The sequence below is a fragment of the Taeniopygia guttata genome, chromosome Z (assembly GCF_048771995.1).
Source record: "Taeniopygia guttata chromosome Z, bTaeGut7.mat, whole genome shotgun sequence".
NCBI classification, from domain to species: domain Eukaryota; kingdom Metazoa; phylum Chordata; class Aves; order Passeriformes; family Estrildidae; genus Taeniopygia; species Taeniopygia guttata.
Window position 1 is genome coordinate 75,387,335 of NC_133063.1, and position 9,603 is coordinate 75,396,937.

Consider the following 9,603-nt stretch of genomic DNA (forward strand, 5'->3'; position numbering starts at 1 on the left):
CAGTGCACCCTACCAGGTAGCACCATGTAGCACAGTGGAGACCCAAGAAGTGACACAGGAGTCCCATAGCAGTTTGCAAGTCAATCAACACTAGAGCAGGCTATTCTGAACGGAAGGAGAAGGCAGGATAAGAAAGCTGAGCTGTTAATGCCTGCTAAGAAGCTCCAGTGCTATGCTTGCTGCGTGAGAACTGAGCACAACACAGGCGCCTGTCACCAGAATAGCTGGGAGCTAGGGCCCACTGCCACAGCTGTCCTGGCTTCTCCCACGCAGCGTAGGCTGTGTAGGCACACTGATTACAACGTGTTGCTTTTGGAAAGCCTCAAGGAGCAGGTCTGCACTGCCCAGGGGCATTAAGGCCAGGCCAGAATAAAGTGCAAAGGTTAATGGCTTTGCTGATTAGAGCAGCTGTAATCGAGTTAAGGACCACGCTTGTTATGCACTTAAAGTTGTGCTTGACTTATATCACAAGGTAGTCAGTATGTAGCTCTCCCCTTATCTCTGCCAGAAGAAGGGTAAAAGGCTCCTGTTACTTTAAGAGCACTTGTGAATATCTTCGCGTATGAGCCACCCGAGTAATAAGGCCACCAGACCCTGTCTGCCAGAGCACCTTCAGATAACTCTCTTCAGATGTCTGCAGGGAAAGTGTCAAGGCTACCACAAAAACACATAAAATGGGTTTTCACAGGAGATGTGAGATCCTGCAGTGGGGAGAGGTCAGGTTGTCTGGAGAAAGGGCTGTAAAAATCTTTAATGAGCAATGGCTTCTGCAGGGAAGAAGACGGACAGAAGAAAAGCCACAGGCAGCTGCAAAATCCTTTGATGTGGTTACAGCCATGAACCCAAAACTGAGTTTGTTTTTTTTATGGTGGTTATGAAAGAAGGAGATACAGCACATTGTGCACACACATTATGTCTACCTACTACTGTCAGTTTCTGAATATTTCATTGTTTATAAAAGTGGGAACAAATCACAAGATTTTATTTATTGCTGATATAGTTTACCAATAATGCTTTCAATTTTGGAATTTGAAGAAAGACTACAGATCTGCTACATTTTAGAATTTACATTTTAGAATTTACAGTTTAGAAATTTTGCTGTAATTTTGCCATATTTTGGCAGCTGTTGAAAAAAATCATGTTTATAAAATAGAAGTGGCAGTTTTAAAATGGTAATTTCACTACTTGCTTACATATCAGTTTACATTTTGTGCATATCTACGCTTTATATATAAAGGAGGAGAGGTAATTAAGTGTCTTACTGAAAAAAAACATCCCTGAAGATACTGAAAGATGGGATCTGACATTTCCCCACCAGTTTTAAGATATTCTAAAACCAGATATTTAAGAGACATTTTGGAGCTAAAAAAAAAAATCTTGTAAACAAGACATCTACATACATACATACATACGGGTGCAGAAATACATGCACACAAATCTCTGCCCACAAAGACATATCACATGCTAATAAGATACTAAAATATTTATATTTCACTTGCCATGTTAATGGTGTCTCAGCAGCTTCACTGGAAACCTCATCCTTTGTAACCTGGTATGACAAAACTTATTTCAGTGATATTGTTTTTTTTCATGCTTACATATAGTCCTTACACTCTCACACTCTTTCAATACACTCCTTACACTTTTATATGTTTCCTAAAGATTATTCCCACCTTTGCAAGTGCTGCTTTGAAATCAAGGCACTCATGCCAGCTTTCTGTTACGCTATCAAATAAATTCTTAAATTTTTCCCATATTATCTTATGAATAGTCTGTTCATGGTTAATTTATCTCCATTCTTTCATGCCAATTGCTTAGAACACCCTGCATGCATTTCACTACTACACCTACCTATGCTGTCTTTTTTTCTTACTACTGATTTCTTGAACAAACACTGAAACTGACTGAGAGCCCTTTTTTGAAGACCCCAGGTGGTGACAGGTCTGAGGGATGTACATGAATCCTTGGAAAAGAAAATCAAGCCGTGGGATAACATTGTCATGTTGGTTCTTAAAGCACATGTGCGACTCCATCTATTTCAAATGTGGTTCAAAAAACCTTCACAGTAAATCTCACCTTGCAAAGGGCTGGTTTGCTGATCAGAACATTAGCACTGCCTACAATGGTTTTGTGATGTGGCCTATCCTTCATGAACGCTGTTCGCTGTTGTAATAGGCTAGTAGACTGCCAGTAGTAGATCTTCAGGAAGGTAATGACCGTCTAATCAGTGAGTTCAAAGTGTTCCTTTATGAGTATATCGATCCCTTACCTTCTCTTCTTGCAGAGTCCAGCAGTGCAAGGGAAACTGAGTAGTTAGCTCCTGGTTTTATTGTGATCCTGGTCATTCTAAGAGTAATTTCCTTGTCTTTCAGGGAGATAAAGAGGCATACACTGTGTGGGCAGAAGAATCTGTGTTCTTGTCAATGACATAGGCCACAGAGGTCAATGGCATTCGGGCAAGCCCGCCTGAAAGCCCCTGTAAATTTTCAAAGGTGAATGAGACAGATTAAAAGACTGGATGTATTCTGGCTGTGCAGGAGGAAATATAAAAATGCCACTTACTAAGGGGAAACAGAATATTAAGTCTCATAAAAACCTTTAAGAGACTATATTGTCTCCCCAATGGAAGAAGAATTCTGACCACCCAGATTTTGTTTGACTGGAAGGACACATAAAGGACACTTGATATTAATGCATAGAACACAAGTGAGCCACCAAGGCAAAAGTTAAGCTTTCTTTTAGACTGTTCTTCTTCCCTCATTCCTCTTTTGTCACCACCTATTTAGATGCAACTCCTTTAGCAGAAGCATTTTGTTACCGGGATGATGATGAAAACTTCCACCATACCTCCTTTCCAGATATTTCTCACCCTCTGTTTCAAAACAAAAGTGGACACAGGCCCAAAGAAATACATATAGTCTCATTCTGTTTAGGAATAGAAGTACAGTTTCATGAACTATGAATCAAGATTAGGTTATGCTCTATGTTTCATAAAAAACTGTTCTTGACAGAAAACACTTTGGGACTCTTTTCTAGAGTAACACACTAAGGCAGGTCTTAAAATGCCTTGACTAGCTTCTCTGGATATACAAGGAATAAAATATTCCTCACTTTTTTTCTAAAAATGGAAAAATACTGGATATTTAAAATCAATTTTCATATGAATATATAATAATGTATACATCGGAGAAGTGCAATGAAAACAGAAATGTTTGGTGTGCAAGGAGATGGGGACCCTTTTTTACCTTACTGTCTTTGGAGTGTGCCCAATTCAGTTTTCAGCCATACATTGTGAAGTGCTAGCCAACAGCATAGTTTTGTTGTAATTTTTCACAGTGAGAGTGAATCTGAAAGAAAAATGTGAGCTTATTCAAAAACTGACTCAAAAAGATAGAAAATAGGAAACTGAATATGGGTTTTTCAGATTCTCAAAAAATTTAATCCCATCAGACATTGCCCTATATTTTGATAATTTTGATTTTCCTGGACTATATGTGATCAGCTTAAAAACACATGTAAGTCAGTATCAGCTCATAAGCCAGTTCTACAATCTAATGCAAAACCTCCTTTAAAAAAGTAACAGTCAAAGAAGGATACCACAAATCCTGGGACATGCTCAGGATCTCCTCTAGTCTCAGAATTCTGAGAAACTGTACTACATTGATCTGTATTTTCTATATTTATTTCAGTTTTTCAGAAACTGGGATCTGCAAAACTTCCTTCATTGTGGAATTGTGTTTTTTATGTTTTATTACATTTGTATTATGTATATGTTTGTTCCATGTACCCCCGGTTCTGTAACGGTTCTCCCCGGGTTTTCTCGTCTTTTCCCGCGTGTCCGTTGTCCCCAAAAATGCTAAGTCATTCACCCTGTTTACCCCAGATGCCTGTCTGTCACTCGGTGTCCCTTCCCCCCCACCTAGAATCTTCCACCCGGGACGCCGGGTGATAGGCAGAGGAACTGGGACCCTTCCCCTGTCTGTCCTTCACTGGATGTACCCCTGTATCCCACCACCCTCGAACCCCCCATGGCTTTACCCCATTGGCCGCCCGGTTTTCCCCCGTTCCGTATTTAGTTCATTCGCGCTTTCTCTGGCTGGCTCCAGCGCGCTCCGCCCTGCCCGCGCCGCTCCGGCAAACGCAGGCATGGCATGCCTGGTCCCCTTTGAATTATGGTATTCCCGTTGGATTGCAATAAACGGAATTTTCCCCCCCTAAGAAAGACTCTCTTCATAATTCGCCGTGGGGTCACTGACTGCTCTCCGAACTCCGACAGCGCTTCCTAAAGCCCGGTGAGGGTCCAGCGGGAAGCGCTGGAAATCTGCCAGCGCCCCTTCTCCCCAGAGCTAGCCGGGGCAGGGGAAAGGCAGAGGGGAGAAGAGTGCATCGGCACTTCATCTTCAGTGATAACAAAAGCATATTCCTACAAGACAGCATTCCAGTAATTTCATATTTGCAAAATCTGTTGTCTTATAATTTTGTTCATTTCTTGATGTATACAAGGGCCAGTGTTGCTTCCTCCTGATCAGTCACATACTTTTAAAAATGTTTCGCATGGCTCTCTGGCAAGGTCAAGTGTGATCTGCAGAGATGCAGCTAGACTGAGGAAATGATGAGAGAGAAAGCGTAAACCACAGAATAGCAGATGGAAAATTTGGGACACATTTTAAAAAACTGGTAGTTTCCAGGAAACTCAGTTGGACACCAAACTGAAAAATTTCCAAGCCAAAAGACAGTGCATATGCACATGGTACTCATCTATTGTAGTTTCAGAGAGTTGTCACAGATTTTTCTGGGGGTAGGTGAGGACTATTTGGAAGTGGACAATTTGCCCAGCCCCTGTAACTCCAGGGGCTATTAAGAGATTGGATAACACAGGCTCAGACTACAGCTTTGAGCCTTCTTTACAGCACTGATGGAAGATTTGTCAAAACTGAAAGTGCTTTCTGTCTTATCAAACTTTCTCATTTTAAGTTGAGAGAAAAGTAGATATGCAGACCAAAAGAAGGCGTATTTTTCCCAACATGGTGAACATGGTTGATGTACATACCGCGTACACACTCAACTAGAGTAAATAAGAGTAAATAATCAGTGGGTTCTGTTGGGAGGTCATTACATGTCTGGGATGTCAACAGAGGGTCTGAACTAAGAAAAACAAGAAGTGAATCAGGGTTGAAGGGAACAGTAATGTTAGCAATAGATCTTCACATTTATTAAATCTTATGAATAAGTTATTTTAGAATTATAGATACATATTTTCTCTGTGATATATGTACATATGTCACAGAGAAAATAGAGACAGAATGGCACAGCATATCTAAGTCTGGTTTCCTCTGAGCTTTTGCAATATCATTTACAGATGTGAATTTGAGACCAATATTTAAGATGTAAAAAAGAATCACATTTTGAAGAAAATGAGACATGCAGCTGAATGACCTTTTCCCCAGCTGCTTTTCTTTGACTTCAGGAGTCAGAATACCACAGAAGAAATAATTTGTTCTATAGAGTTACCATTTGTCAGAAACAAGCAGGAGGGACAATAAATTGCAAAGTAAGGTCAGAGCAATTTTGTTTCCAGTTTCTCTGATTCACTGACAATATGTTTTCTTTTGTCAAAGGAAAGAGGGAAGGAAACTTTCTTCAAAAATTAAAAAAAAAAAAAAGCCAGCAAAAACCAGCAGTATTTCTGCGAGGGTGAAATATCAGCTATTAAGCAGAATGATCCTTTCATATTGCTTTTTGAAGACATGATACATCTGTATCCCCCTCAATTAAAGGGATTGTGTTGCCAGAAGATTCTTAGATCTCTGACTTCTAGAGGCCTACATTTTTCTTCTGTTCAAGTTGTAGATAATATAACCTTGTTTCTCTAAGTGGTATCAATCAATTAGCATGCATTTCTATTTAAAATAATTCATGTTGCCTGATTTGAAAATATAGGAAAATGGAAAAAAGCACCCTTGAAGACAATGCATTATTTTGTTATTTATTATTTTGCTATAACTATTCTGATAGGTGATAAATGATGCCTTAGTGGTATTTGCTTTTCTGAAGTCCATGAAGTGAGTATGGGGTGACATACTAGAATGTTGATACCCAAGATTGGACAACATAGGTCTGAGCTATATGGAAAGAAATTTGTTCTCATTGGTCCTAGGCCCTTGTACAGTGTCAAGGGCTTCAGCAATTTTAGAACAGTTTTTCTACATAGCATGGCTGGCTAATTTGTAATGTCCCAGCTTCATGGATGTTAAGTTTTTCCAGAGTCCTGTAACTGGTTTATGAAATTTCTTATTTAAAGGATTTTGTATCTGTAAAGGAGCTTATGTTAGTAAAATCTGTAGTGTTGGTGAGTCATTTCAGCTTGTGCTGTCCATTACATAGACTTGATTTCCTAATCTAACATAGTTATAAATTCTAAAATTAACCTAAATTTTATAATTAATCTAAATTTACCCCAGTGACAACTTCTGGTGATCCATGCATCCTATGTATAAAATATGTTTTATCACACTTCCTCAACTCAAAAAAAAAAAAATGTTTTCAAACCTGCTACAAGTGTTTACAAACCTACACTGTTATTACATAACACACTGAAAAATATAATTTTCCAGAACAGCATAATTATATCAAGATTTGAGGCTTGGTAGTAGTGACATCTTTATAGAAAATAACTTTGGGCATGGGAAAAAATCATCCAGAAGTGAACAGTTTACCCCTCTCTGGAAAACATGATAGTAATCTGTGTAATAGACAGAATGTAATTTAATGATCTATTGTAGCATACATATATTTAATGTGTTCTATATTACTTTTTTTGTTTGCTCCTCTTCCACCATAATTCAGCATAAAATTAATTTCAAATGAGTGTTTCAAGTTCATGGATAGAAACAGCTAAGTCTAATTTCCAAGGCAAGTCTGGAAAGAAGGTGAAAGTCAAGAGTAACAAAGGCTGCATGTACCTATCTGTGACTGTGGCTCAAGAGCATCAAAATGCATGATCATTTTTCCACAGCTAGTGAAGCTAAGTATGTTATGAGATGGCAACAGTGAACAATTTTTTTTCAGCCTGAACAATACCAATAATAAGATTTGTAGCTATAGTCATAAGGAACGCAAAAATCAATTACAACCCTATGTAACCCTGAACCAATGTGTGCAATGCTTGCTTAGGCTTTTGTTCTGCACCACAAGGTCTGAATGCTCCATCATCTGACCCTGATAAAGGGTCTCCTGAAGTTGGGACCTGAACTTGTATTCTTGTAATAGGGCTGGTTCTGAATACTTCAAGCATGATCATAAGAAATTATATTAAACAATGCCACAGCTTTATTTTTTTGGCAAATTGTTTTGTATTATTTGTTAAGAAAAGCCTATGAGGCTACCTTTCAAACACTTCACTATGAGAACTGTATGCATACCATACTATATTCACTTACACATGACAAGTACTTTACCAATAAACACATAAACTCTAATACAGACGCAATATTTTCTGCCAAAATAAGCCCAAGCAAATTCTTGTCTCTTGCTGAATTTCAGCAGGGGAGAAATTCAAGCCAGGGTGACTTAACAGTTGAACAAATGTAAACAACTCTTGGGGGTCTAAAAGCCTAATTCATGATTTTGGACAAAAAACAGCAAAAAGCAGTACCCCACCCATCTGTGCACCATTATGCAGTGGCAGGACTAAATTCCAGATCCCCAGTTGCCCAGCAGATGCTGTGGCTTGGTGTGGCATGGCAACAAGGCAAAGCCTACTACAAGCCTTCTTTATAAGGAGGTAGTTGTTAGATGTCTCAAACCCCTATGTACCATTCTGTCTTTAAACAATGCAAGTGCACAATCAAAACAATCTAGTAGTGCCATGATGCATAGAGATAACTATATCACCAATCTCAGTCCCATTTCATTTCCCCCATGAAAAAAAATATTTTAACTATTAAAAAAACCAACCAAACAAACAAACAAAACAAAAACAGAAAAACAAAGAAACAAAGCTTCAAACAAAATAAAAACCCACGAAAATTATCACTAATTGGTGATGTTGCTACTAGTTTCTAGAGACTAAAAAGCCCCTAAGAGACCTAGGCATTCTCCCTAGATCAGCACTGAAGTGAAATAAAACTCTGGAAACCATTACATTCTCCTGTATCCTTGCATTTGGACTTCTCTTTTGTCATCCAGCCCACTGAGACTTGCATTTTCTTTCAAATTAGGTATAGGAAGTGTCTCTCTCTGGCAGCTTCACCATGAGATTATCTACACGCAGAAACAGGCTCAGGGAGACAAGGTTCCCACAGTTTCCAAATTCTTCATCGCGTTGTTGCACAAAAAGCTGAGCCCATATTGCCTTCTTTTGCCAGCAGAGGACGGTACGTCCTCTGCTCAAGGGAGACCTGCCGCCTTCGTGGCAGCCACTGAGGCATCCCCTGCAAAACGGTGATAATTGCTCTGCTTTCAAGAATTTCAGGACAAAGGAATGCCGCGAGGTTATCTTGTACTACTTTGACTTGTTCTATAAGCTTATTTACTTCATTTACTTTTACAGGGTCTTTTTTACTCCAGGGAAGGTTTTTCCTCTGTGCATTTATTGCACAGAATGATAGCAGACACTGCGGAGACTGATCTCTCTCTCTGCAGAACAGTGATGGCACAGATCATAAGGACTGTAGTAAAGGGTCCAGTTCTGAGGAAGCACTTGCATGAGCTGCCACGGGGTCTGGGATCTCAACAGCAATAGTACCAATTATGTTTCATGAACAGTTTTTGGGCAGTGTTATATACTGTGCGTGTATGCATTGTTCTGTCCAGGTGTTTTGTAATCAGATGATCATTCTCAGCCTACCGTAGCAGAGGCTCATACATATCTGTTTGATACACTTAGCACACATCTGTGACAAATGTATTCTTATCCTAATATGGAAGGTGACTCAAGCAGAACTTAGAGTAGTATTCACTTCAAAAAAGCTGTTCAAAAATTAGCATTGTCCTATTTCAATGAAAATAACACTGGCATTTTCAGGTTTCAGCTCAGCCTCATGATACTAGCATTTCTACTGTACAAGTAATTTCTCTTTGAAACTGTTTCTCAGTCTCTCCTCATTGAAAATTAGACCAAGACTGCTCACTCAGATCATGCATTTTACTTTCAAACAAATAAAATAGGCAATATTGGTCCTACCACAACTGGCTATTCCAGCAGCTCACAGGAGGTCTGTGATGCTGCCAACAGTCACCCTGAGGTTTCTTGAGGCCTACACTAGAGATTTAATAACTGAGCTACCCAAACCTTTCTTTAGTAATTGTCTAATACATACAAGTCACCTTGGAAAATCAAATTAATGATGTAGTGTGGCAATATATCACAGGTCACGTACTAGGAAAGCTATTGAGCTAGATGCATTTTAAATAGTTGCACAAACTCATAGTTCCATGGAATTCATTCTTTCCTCTTAAGTCCTATCAGTAGCATGGATATGGAAAATTTCTGAATGAAGAATACAGGCTGGGCCTCCGCAAGACCACAGAATTAAAATCACATTTTCTTCCCATTTATATGTATTTTCAGTGTACAAAAAAGCTACATAAAAACTACTGAAT

General features: G+C 39.1%; 1 long non-coding RNA gene across 1 annotated transcript; it reads right to left on the reverse strand.

The window, feature by feature from the left end:
• Positions 1-1,497: 1,497 nt before the first annotated feature.
• Positions 1,498-4,281, reverse strand: LOC140681953 (uncharacterized). Its single transcript, XR_012053174.1, has 3 exons — positions 3,246-4,281; positions 2,270-2,476; positions 1,498-1,549 (listed from the first exon to the last, which is right to left on the reverse strand). It is a non-coding gene; the product is annotated as an uncharacterized lncRNA (long non-coding RNA).
• Positions 4,282-9,603: the final 5,322 nt, after the last annotated feature.